At 41.6% G+C, this 12,925-nt stretch overlaps 1 protein-coding gene across 4 annotated transcripts in view; it reads right to left on the bottom strand.

Moving 5' to 3' along the window:
* zgc:92140 (uncharacterized protein LOC447854 homolog) overlaps nt 1-12,925 on the bottom strand; it is a 34,161-nt gene that overhangs the window by 19,911 nt on the left and 1,325 nt on the right. Inside the window, exon 1 of one of the 4 annotated variants that reach the window (XM_058637644.1) lies at nt 10,106-10,128. The exons of the other annotated variants lie outside the window; for them this stretch is intronic. The gene's annotated coding sequence lies outside the window, so the exon portion shown is untranslated. Of the gene's footprint in view, nt 1-10,105; nt 10,129-12,925 lie in introns of those variants that run through there. 4 annotated transcript variants of the gene reach the window in all.

The raw sequence follows: 12,925 nt of genomic DNA, 5'->3' as shown, positions 1-12,925 counted from the left end.
TGTATAATTCATAAGAACATCAGATAAGGCAGGAGTCCAATATCCAATAATTCAATTAAGCCCAATACTCATACTGGAGTGTTCCCTCAGGATTTTGGCACTAATTTAAAAAGTAAATTCTTTCAAGTAATTTGTTGGCTAAAATGGATTGATTTACAGTTAAATGTGTCATATTTAACAAGTGTTTAAACACATGAACACAAAGACAGTATGGGACTGTAACCTGGTTCAGGTCGGCAGTTGTGGGAAACATTTATTGCACCAAACTGAAGTGAAACATATTTCAAGGGTCAAATTCTGAGGTATATTGATTGTTTCGAGCTGTTGTTAAGAGTTTAAACCAATTACTGTTTCATGACTTTCTTTTTCAAACTTTTGGTCATGTGATTAGTCACAGGTTAGAGCCACTCCTATTTAAGGTTACAATTAAGTTTGTCCTTGCAAGTTAGACAGTGTGCAAGACTTTTGTGTGGTTTGAAGAAGCCAAGGTGATTACTGGTGTACAAAATGAGAAAACACAAACGTTTGCCAAACAAAGCCGTGTTAGTTTCTCTGATGGTTGTAGAATCTACACAGTTTTTGTAAAACTCAACTTTTTACAGGCCTAAGAAAAACATCTCGAAAATGAAGCTGAAATGTACAACTCAAAACATGAGTTTTAAGATTCACATAACAGACACAAAACATTAAAACAATAAAAACAATAATAAGTAAAGGATCAGGAATATTATCTTATGAGATCAGAGCGTACACATTTAGCTTGTACTGAGCTCTACTCAGAGACACTCGGTGCCACATGCATGACCACAGCGGGGCGTTTCTTGGTGTTTGTTTAACCCGCAGGAAAGCTGGACTCTGCTACTCTGGGCTCGTCTGCTCCTGCAGACGCCAAAGTGTGTCAATGGGACAAGCTTCGTCTGGCAAGTCAGCTAAGACCTTCACACACACACACACACACACACAAGCTGAGCCAACATGATCTGAAAAAATCTGAGGAGGATAGGAGCACTTAATACCAACTGGCATACTACCACCTCATAATCCTTGCAACTTGGTCCAGATGCTTAACATTCATCTCAGGGCAGAGTCCCAAAAGCCAAGTTGTAGCCTAATTTAGAGATATGAATAATGCCATGATGTCAGTCAACAGGTCTTTCATCATCTCGGGCGACACACACTTGGCCGAGAGCCTTCTGACAAGGGTTGACTCCATAAGCCATCTTATGGTGCATCAAAAATGATAACATAAACCTGACGAGGCACAAAGTGCTCCAACTCGTTTTCACTGCAAGTTAAAACCGAGATGCCTCCTTAACACATGGCAAACACCCAAGTCCTTAAAACGAACAGGATTTGGCAAACACAGAGACTTGTCCATGCCTGCATATCTGGAGGAGGGACATGACCTAGTCGCAGTTGTGTGAACAAGCCTCCTTTTCAAGTCAGTTTGTCGAAGGAGCAACTCAAGGGGGGAAATGTGAGCGTGCATGCTTGCATAAACACACGTTGTGCACACAGGCTGAGCAGTGTACAGCGCACAGGTTTCTCAAACACAGGGTTGTGCCAGAGGCAGAAAAGAGAGAGACCACAGAGCCTGAAAAACTGGCTGGGCAAAAGTCAAAGAAGACGTTAAGGGAGGCATCATGCAGCACCACTTCTTTTTTTTCTTTTTTTTTAGAAAGATTTGATTTCCTTCTTTGTGTATCATGTCTGAGTCTATATAAGTCTTCTATAACAGGTGTGACCCATGCAGACTCCAGGGCAGCTCTTTGTGACAGAGAAGATTTCACCCCTCTGTGCTGAGCCCGGCTCTGCTGCTCTGTATTAAACTGGAGTGACAGAGCTGGTCAAAGAAATGCTCGGTCGCTCCCACAAAAATACTTAGCTGAGGTGGTAAGACAGGCTTCATCCACACTACTGCATTTTTCATTTTACAAATGATTTGCATCCAGACAAGCGTTCAATCTGCATCCATACACATACACCTACAAAAACAGGGTTTGTATGTGATCACTCTTAGCATGTGTTTTTATTTTTTTATTTATTTTTATTTTATTTTATTTATTTATTTAGTGTCTTAGCATACTGGCGTGAACAGGAAGCTGGTTCTCTCCTCTGCACTTGTTTGCTTAGATTCAGAGAGTTTTACTACAGCTGATGGTAAAGTCACTGCTGAAAAAACCACAGCTAAATGTATGCATTGTTAAATCTAAATCTAGTAGTGTGTATGTAGCCTTAAATATATCAGTCCATTTCTCACAATTAATTAATTTAGTAGATGTCTCAAATTAACCTAACCTCAATCTGCATGTGTGTAGACAGTGGGAGGAAAAACCCACGCACACATGGTGAGAGCAAGCAGACTCCACACAGAAAGGCTCCAACCAAAGAGAAATCGGAAACACAATCACAAACTCCACTAATACAAGTATGAGGGTTTTATCTGAATTAGCCACAAAAATATTACCATCGGAATATTTCATCTCTAAATGAGTTCAATCAACTCATCAGTACTTTCTCAGCACTTCTGAGAAACAGTAACACAAACACGAAAGCATGATGTCTGTGGTTGGAATCATAGTTTCATGCTTATATTTGACACACTATCTAACCTTCCAATCTTAGAACAGGGTCATCATGAGACAGGACGATACAGAGCAAAGGTTCTGTCGCACTTTAATACATGTCACCGTGTTAGTGCACATGATGGTTTGGTAATGTTTTAAAATCAATATTGAAATCACTGTGAATGTCCGTCTGTGCCGTATTGAAATGTCTTCTGTGAACTGTATTACCATCATCTGACTATCATCTCTGTGTAGTCATGAGGTCATTTCAGTGATTCTGTGATAATTGTAGAGCTGAAACAATTCATCGATTAATCGATTACTTAATTAAAAGCTTTTTAAATTTGAAGCTTTTTTCATGAATAAAACAAGATTTTCGATTGTTTAAGATTCTTAAATGTGAATACTTTCTTCATTTCTTTGCTCTGGATAACAAAGAAATCATTAAAAGTGAATCATTTTGGTTTGTGGACAAAACAAGACATTTGAGAACATCATCATCATCATTTCCAGGTTTGACAAACACTGATCAATATTTTTTTATGGAACCAACCGATTAATCGAGAAAATAATCGACAGCATATCAAAAATCTTGATGAATTATTGCCATGACAACATTTTGGCCCATCACAACCCGATTGTAACCAGTTAGGTAATGCATCGTCAATAACTGTCAGTCAGCTGTAAAAACACCATCCAATCATATTGAACGGCCTGAACAAATGAATTGGATCGCGATGCATCAATCAAACTGTCATGGCCCTGCTCCTCCCCCCATGCCACCCTCTTCGTGTCATCAGAAGACAACCCCAGAGCTAATGCTATCTTGCTAAATCCAACGAGACACTTGCATCAACATTATGGCAGAAAAGGCGCCAACAACACGAGTTGGTTACAAACGAAAGACGTTTTTTTGGGAAAGCTGCTGCCAAGAAAAAGGCTGATGCAGAGCGATCCAAGACCAGAGTGAACATCGGTGCAACAACTGGTGCCCAGAACAAGTGTTGACCTGGTGGCCCTGTTTCTACTGGACTGGTACGTTGACTTCATGTCTTTGTGAGCTTTTTAGAGTATTTGTTGTTTTTCATCATTTACAAAAACCTTAGCATCACCTGAAAGTACCAAAAGTTACTGAATCCAGTGCTCTGGACGCGTAGCTCCGGAAGGAAGTCTGAAGAAAGGAGCTTTGACTTTTGAATTCAGTTTTTTTCAGGATCGCCAACCTCACCTTTAACAAACTTATTGTTTTTTTTTTTTTAATGCTACATCAAAAATCTGTATAATCCGTGTTCACAGCAGCTGGTGACGAGTCAGCGCTGAGTGCTGCAGTGTGACGAGTAAGTTTCAGAACAACTCCTGGGCCAACACGCCACAGTATCTGCTCTAACCATGCAGTGAATGCAGCATCTCTCCTCCTCATGTCCAGTTTGAACACTCCATCAGTCTGACAAGCCTGCAAACCTGTGCCAACACACACAGGCCAGACGGACAGTGAATTCTCTCTCTCTCTCTCTCTCTCTCTCTCGTTGTGTGCTGTTCTTTCTCACTCTTGTAATGAGGCTTCAGTGGTCATGTAAGATGGTCGCAGCGGAAGGTTGTAGGTACACAAGTCCTTCTGTTCTATCGTGCTGTATTGCACAGCCATCTGACTAACAATGAATGCATATCACATAAAAGACATGAGGTGTTAAAGAACTCAGAGCTGATTGTTGCACACAACCACACACACACACTACACTAGGCCACTCTTTTTACTCTGGGTTCGTAAAAACCGGTGGAGCTGAAATTCAAAAGGTCGGCACGATTCCTGGTGAAGCTCGCGGTGAAAGTACGGTGTAAAGTGTAAAGTGGTGAGCAAAAACATTTCAGATTGCCATTAGTAGTCAGACCTCAGAGAGTGTGCACAGTAGTCTAATTGAAATCTGAGCTGCACTGGGCTTCGTCTCGCTGCAGGAAGAACCAGACCATATAAAAATGGATTGTTCCACTAATACAGACTTGGCGACAGGATAAAATGTCTCCTCTGAGGGTTACTGACGGCTGGCATTTCGTACCACCAACTTCTCAAGAGCGAGACAGATTCCCTAAAAGAGCAAAAAGCAAGAAGTCGTGCTTGTTTCATTCTCTCCTGCAGCGCTCTGTTCTGCTGCTCGCAGTCGTGACAGAGGTAAAAGCAGGTCAGAGCCTGGGGTGATCGCTGGGTGAGGAGCAGGAGTGAGTGAGTGAGTGAGTGAGTGAAAAACTGCTTCATGATATCATGACTTCATCCTGCACAGACATGAAACACACAACCAAGTCAGACAGAGACTTACAATCTGTTTGTCAACTGATAGCTTGTGGATCTCGTCCAAGGATTAGTTCTTCTAACAACACTTCTTTTTATTAACATACATGTGGAACCTTAAAATGGATTCAACACATGTATTTTTGGACTTGGTTTGTAGGAGATTATCAATCTAATCCAGGGGAAAAAAACTCACTGGCTCTGAAAAATCCAACAGTCCATAAAAACTATCACATAGACGCTTCACCAAGCAAGTAACAGGGTGAACTCATGTCTTCAGGCTCATTTGGAAGATGTTTTATCATTTATTTTCCTCTTAACTGGAACACCAAGTCCAAAATTAACATCATGTGCTATTAAAGGAGACCTGAAACTAGCAACTAAGACCATTAACTCCTCAGGAAAGTATTTACTGACATTATAAATCATGTGAGAAGCTTGTTTTGCCCATTTTCTATTATAAAAGTTATTTTTGTAACCAGTCGAGTTGCCTCCTGGTGGCTATTCACTATATTCTTACTTCCAGGTTGTCCTCGAGTGCGTCAACTTTATGTATGTCGTCTATGGACGGACACAGTCTACTGCCACCCGCTGGTACGGAAGATAATTTACTTCCTCAGAAGAACAGAACATGCTGGTTGCTCATGAGTTGTAGATAATGTGGTGTCAACCTTATGTATGTTCTCTCATCCAAACTTATCTGAATTGCTAACAATAAAAGAAAGCCATCATTAATATTTATTAGAGATTACCACAGCAGAAGAAAGTAATTATTAGTTTGTGCGTAACCTGCTGCAAGCTAATTGCCATGCCTGTTTTAGATGTGAGACGGTGTGTGAATAAACAACATGGACAGTTTGAGCACCGAGCTGAAGACGGGCCCGTGTTTAATGATGTCATATCCCCACGTTTGTGTTATTCTCTTTAGCTGCAAACCAATGTTTTCTCTGATCTTACGAAACAAGGAAACCTTTCACTCAATAGACCCTTCAACAGTTTTCAGATCAGACTAAAAAGAAACAAAACACATTTGGATTCAGAGCCACCTGACAGGAGTTGTGCTTGAGCATTAAGGTTAAATGTATTTCAGTTATTTTTGAATAAATCACTGTGTGCAAAAAAAATCTTTTTTTCTATGGCGAAACGTTTCTTTCCTCCAGAAACTCGGTTAATTATATAATTTTGATCTACTAAAGAATGACTCATCTTGTGATTCATAAGGAATCATTTTGATGAAACCCACCACTGATAAAAACACAATACCAATATCTTCAAAAGTCTTCAAAATCTAATTTTGTCAATTTTTCAATCTCACAGTTGGACAAATTAATTGAAATTTTCTGTCCATTTATGGATAAGCTAATAGCATATTTATTGTTTAATGAAGGAAACAATGATAAATGTCAAACTATTGCTGCTGACTCCATCTGGATTCAATCAATCAATCAATAATTATTCAGCTGCTAAATGTCCTGGGCATAATCTTTTTGGTCATTTGTAACTGGAATTAAACTAAAATATAAACGTTATTACTTGATTACTTATTAAATATTCTATTTGTGTTGAGGAACTGAGCAACAGCTAGAGCAATGGCACTTAACTGCCTTACAAATGAATGATTTGTCTTCTGTTCATTTAATTTAATAATTTTACTATTAGTCTAATCAAAAAATTATTATAATAATAATAATAATGATAATTAAATAAAAAAATAATAATAAATGCTTAAACCCCAACATGTTCCCTCAGTGATGATGTGGTGTTGGGCTTTGAAACTAATGCAACCATGATGTTCACACCAGTCTCATAAATAAGTCAAGCAACTGGAGATTTACGTCACATTTAATGGCGCTAAATCTCACTCATGTTCTTTTAAACCGTAGCAGAAGAAGCAAAAGGCAGAGTGCGTCATTGAAGGAACAATGGTGGAAAACCAAGTGAGAAAAGTGGGTACATGAGGACATTTCTACTTCATCCAGCTGTTTTTAATGAGGTTTGATCAAATAAATGATTATTAACAATTTCAATAATTGCAATTATCTAAGTAATTCTCTGCCCATCAAGCAGTTGGGGTATGAGGGGCTTTAAAGTGGAACTCTACAGGATTTTTACCCTATTGTTACCATTGTGATGGTTAAATGTCTTGTTGTGGAGAGATTGAGGGCTGTCTCCAGTCCTCAGATCGCCTGTTAGCAGAAAAACAGCTATGCAAGATCAGGGCCACCGACCCAGTCCTCATAATCCGGAGGTCACGTGAAGTCTCGGGTCTCGCAAGAAACACAAATTGCTTCACGGCATTACTCTCACACACTCACACACTCACACACGAGGCAAGTTATCGACTACAAGAGTAAAGCAGCAACAGCGTTATTTTAGACGTTCATCGTGGCAGAACCAGCGAGAAAGAGGCAAAGAATGAAGAGACTGTGTGACCACGTAAGGAAGGGGCCACACATGCATTTGTCAAACAGCACTGACACTGATCCATGACCAGGAGAGGGTGAGAGACAATGGATGGATGGATGTTTACAATGGTGTCATAAAAACATTTAGTCTGAAAGTGAAGGGGGAGCTCGGCAGAGTTAAAGGAGAAGCAGTGACCAGACTTTCTCAGACAAAACTAGCAAGAGGAACAAGGACAGCGGTTTTAAGAGCTTGTGTCACCCAGCCCGACATTCTTCAACAGGAGGCAACAGCAACACTGCACATGCACATACAAGTGAGACGCTTCCACCACGTGCCATTGTGCTGCAAGTGTATACACAACACACGCTCCTTCAGTCAGGTCTGATAGTATTGCATGACAGAGTAAGTTTCCAGATGAAGGATGCAGCATACTAATAATGTTGCATCATTTCTGTTTACAAAGACCAAACAGAGGCAGAATAATAACATCCCAACATGCACTGCAGCGTGAACAATGACACATATCAAAGCAGAGAATTATTTCCACAATCATTCATGTCTGGATTAAATGACTAGACTATGACTGAGTGTTAAATAGTGAAGGAATGGGCCTGCACTGCACAGATCCTGTCACAGACCTTCTTATCTGTGGACGAGAGGGAAAAACATGCTTTCACATGGTCAGCACAGGACTGACAACAAGAGATAAGGGAATAAAATAAAGTCAGTAGTGGACCTTGTCTGTGTGTTTCACCCTGAGTGGACTCAAGTGCACTGTAAACACAGTCAGGGACACAGAGACACTCGGCTGTGTCACGTGACAGACGGAGAAGGAACGTGCACTCAGGCTTCACACTCGTGACGACGTGCAGGATTCCACTGATCCAACTGTCGACTCGGACTCGGACACATGCACAAACAAAACGCAAGAGCAGATGATTTATTACCACACAGGTGCAGTTTTTCCTCCTCCAGATTATTTAGTGCAGGCGGACAAAGCATTTTCACATCACAGCTCACACACGAACCCAGAAGGATCGTGTTGCGCTGGCGTTGTGCTTCCTGCGCTACAGTACAGACGACCTCATCCACAGAGCGAGGACACACACACACACACACACACACACACACACGATGTCAGAGACCGTCACGGGAACTCCCTCCCACGCCAAGACAGAGAAGACACCCATGTAGTAGTAACCATGGCAACTCTGGTGATATCACAGTCACTGCATCACGACCAGGGCTGGGCAACATATCGATTATTATGTCATGACATGGTTATCTTGGATATTTGATATCATATCAAGATACAGCATCTGTGATGTTGCTGTACTGATGTTATGGTATTTAGTCAAGTATATCATCTAAAATGACAGGTGACAACCTTATTTCAATACATGTAGAAGCCTATCATATACAGCTAGAACACAGAAATGACTATATATATATATATTATTATTATTATTATTTTAAAGTGTATTACAACACTTCCAATGTACTGTCACTGTCCTATGAGAAGCACAACCATCTAAAATGAAAACAGCTTTATATCCAGATACACGTCGTACATCAGGACATAAAAATATTTAGATAATATTTATGGCCCATATCAGCCGTAGCCGCCCTGATCACACCCAACAGGTGCCAAACAAATCACCTCAACTGCAGTTAATCAGATCAAGGTAGACAGAGGCCCCAGGTGGAAAGGGTCAAAAGGCGAGGTGATGATGATTGAGAGGAAGAGGAAGGGAGAGAGGATGAGTAAGAATAGATTCTCCTGCCTCCGTGTAGGAGACAGAAGGGAAGAGAAGGAGTGAGACTCTTGCTTTTCAGTCTTGTCTGTTGGCGAGCGGAACAAAAGCCATATGTGAGCAACGACTCATCACAACACATGCTGTAAGCAAGTGAGGGAGGGGGGGGGGGGGGGGGAGAGAGAGAGAGAGAGAAGAGAGGGGCAGATGGATGGAGACAGACAGATAAATCAAACAGGGTGGGGCTTGTTACAGCCACTCACAGGATTTCTGCTGCTTGATTACAACCTGTGAAACACTGATGATAGAAGCTGCTGCTGCTGTTCGTGACCGGCCACACCAGCCCATTATCACACCAGGTTCAGAAAATGGATGTAATGGTCTGTTGTTGATCACATCAGGGAAATCTACATTAGCCAACAGCCATATGGAACATTCAGACGCAGCATCGAGTCTAGGGAAGCATTTGGAAAACTAGAGCAGTGTTTCCATCGAGTGTTTGGTTTGGTACAGTACATTTGGAACAGTACCAAAATAACCAGCCGTTACCATTCCATTTTTATGGCTCCCAGAGTAAGAGAGCTAGACCGGATCCACCTATGACAGTCAGCTGATTGGGTCACTCACTTGCGACTTGTGTATATATCCAATGGAAGTCGAGACCATTTTAAACGGCGCTGAGAAGAAGAAGAAGTAGAAGATGCCAGCAAACAGCAGCCAGCCATTGTTGTCTGCGTGTAATGTCATCGTTCGTTGTCATCGCAACTGGTGCAATGTCACACTACGCATCTCGCTGACGTGGCCATCAAATCACAAGGTACCGCGACCCTGACCCAGGGCTTCTGTACCGCACTAAACCGAACTATACCATGATGGAAACACAGCATATGAAGCCCATTTAGGTGAGGTAATGTAATAATGTCTAAGACAGTGGGGACTGGGGAGGGATGCAATTTAAAAAAGAGACGCAGACGAAATTTTAACTAATGAGCTGCAAATGAGCTTGTATCTCAAATCTAATTTTGGCTGCTGTGAATCTCCCTGAAATGATCAAGCAGCGTCTGTCTTCACTCTGAGGCGGGAGCGTGACTTACAAGAGCAGCAGTTCATGAGCAGCAAAGACAATCGGCGAGTCCAACAGTCCACCGGTCCAATGAAAGCAGAAAGACAGAAAGACGCTCTCCAAAGAAAGAAAGACAAAGAAAGTTTTTCTTCAAATAGACTATTTTGGGAGGGAAATCATCATTCATACTGTTTATATACACTGTATACTGACAATATGTTGTTTATTCCCCTCTGTGCCAGGATATGCATGTATTATATCACCAGATTATTTCCCATACATAACCCTAATTATATGTAAGGATCAACACAAGGGAAGAGCCGCACAAGATTATACAGGAGATTAATACTCGAATAATCGGTTTGAGTCTTTTTTCAGCTTAAATTTCTGGCTTCTTTGGTCTAAATAACAAAGAAATCATAATTTCAAGGTTTGGGAAACACCAATGGACATTTTATGGACAACTAATCCAAATCATTACTTTGTCCTAGAGGACACTCTTATACACAAAGCAGCACCTGAGCTCTTTCCCTAATCACCTAACTAACTGACCCACTGGACTCAAACCCTAAACTAATTCTAACCCTCACACAAGTCAAATCACCAAGTGATCGTTCAGATTTTTGAAGTGTGATTAAATGAAGTAAAACAGATTTCATGCACTTACCTAATAAAAACTACACTTTCTTAAATATACTGTCCCTTAAGAATAAGAGTCTGTTGCTTTACTTCCCCCATGAGACCACCTTTATGACTGAAAACTGAAGTCTGTAACCCGCTCACTCTCCCGCACCAAAGTCCATCAATGAAATCAATGTTATTCGCTCACAGGAACACAGGAGTTGCTGCTCGCTTGCTGCCTAGTTTGGAAGGTTTGTGTGACTTTGGTGTTTGAAATGCTTTGTTTGGATTCACCAAAGTCACAAAATGACCTGGTGAAAGCAGCAGTGGATAAACAAATCATGTGTGCTGGGATGTACAATGACTTTGGTGTGTGTGGAGTGAGTGGTTTAGAAAGTTAGAAAGAGTTTTCCAGCCTTGGAAGGCCCTCTAATGTTAAGCAATGTTAAGCAGCAATATTCTTGACATAGAGTGGTTAGTCCCAGTGTCTGCAGAGGTAGCCATGTTTTCACTGAGGGCAAGAGCATCACACTAGGGGATAAGCATCCCAACCAAGTCTTAATCCATAAAAGGTCATTTGAAGGTGCAAGGACTGGCCAAAATGTCCCAGCTGACAATAACGTTCTCACGACCACAGACAGACACACGGGTAAACATGCAGACTGTACAGCAGCAGCAGCAGCAGCAGCATCATCATCAGCAGCAGCAGCAGCAGCATCATCATCAGCAGCAGCAGCAGCAGCAGCAGCAGCAGCCTCTTGGTCCAGCCAGAGAACTCGGTCCTGCTGATCCAGAAGCTGCAGCTCTGCTAAACAGCTGTGTCCAGCTGTGCTACAGGGGAGACAGTGGGTGCTTTGTTTCCCACAGGGGGAGGCAGCGCTGTGGGCAGAGTGTGCCTGCAGACATTGGTATGCGTGATTGTGTGTGTGAGTGTGTGTGTGTGTGTGTACACACAGTTTGATTTCCACAATGGTTAACGGCCTGTAGCTTATGTCAGCCCGGGTCTCCCTTCCTTCTGCTGAGTGTTTCCCCACAATGACACAGCCTTCTCACGACGACAGCAGCAGCAGCAGCAGCAGCAGCAGCAGCAGCAGCAGCAGCAGCAGCATGAGAGATTTTCTGTCACGATTATCAAATGACCTAATCAAAATAACTGTGATTTATAAGTGTAAAAATATGCTCCAATTAGGGGTGGTCTAAGATAATACTGTGATTGTTGTTTTGAAGATGTGCAAATTGACATTATCGAGTATTTAAATGACACGCACTGACAGCAGTGAGCAGGATACAGTGTCACATGACCACTAGTGGGCCCACGTGATCACATGACCTCTCGCCAGCATCCTCCCTGCCACACAGGTTAGCCACATGTGGTTATGCTGATAGAGAGAAAACATGGAGACACCAGACCTGCAACTAAGTCTTTGAAGTAGTTTTCTGATTGATTAGTAATTGACCTTATAGTAGTGTATCTGAATGTTTACCCAGAGTTCAATGTTTCGACACTGTTGCTCAGTTATAAGTCTTTTTACTTGAATTGTAAAGTTTAAAGGAAATAATACTTCACATTTTCACAAAAATCACATTTTCAAGGACATCAACTAGTTATCGTCAAAATCCAGTCATCATGGAGACTGCTGTTGTAACCTTCATTAGTACAATTACATTTTTTATTACTTGAATTTCCAATAAAGTATCTATCTATCTATCAGCCAATGACATAGACGACGGTCCATAACCGAACACATTTTCCGATACAGAAGAAAGTGATGAACTGAAGCTGCGTTTTCACCAAAGCTATCGTGCAGTTTGTCTCACTGATGCATCAGCTATGTAAACAGTGTGACATCATTCCAGCGTGATACACTGTAGCCTGCCAATTAATTCAACAAAGACGACAAACACAAGCCAGTCAACACAGCTGCGTGCTGACATTAAACAGCCTTGAATTGTCTCCATGTCATAATGCATAATATAATCAATCACTGTCTACAACCTTATCCTCCACATGAGGGTCACATGGCCAACACCAATCACAGCAAGCATAGGGTGAAAGACAGGGGTACACCCTGGACAGCTCCATTGTCAACCAGAAGTGATGGTTCTGTGAGGACCAATCAGTGGTCTGCAGGGTGTTAAGCTCCACCCTTTAGGAGACAGACCACTTTGCTAGGTAGTTCTGCACTGCAGCTTTAATGTTACGCAGAACAGTGATGACTTTACCACAAAG

The sequence above is a fragment of the Solea solea genome, chromosome 9 (genome assembly GCF_958295425.1).
Source record: "Solea solea chromosome 9, fSolSol10.1, whole genome shotgun sequence".
NCBI classification, from domain to species: Eukaryota; Metazoa; Chordata; class Actinopteri; order Pleuronectiformes; family Soleidae; genus Solea; species Solea solea.
Note: the sequence above shows the minus strand (reverse complement) of the source record. Positions and strands in the feature narration are given on the sequence as shown.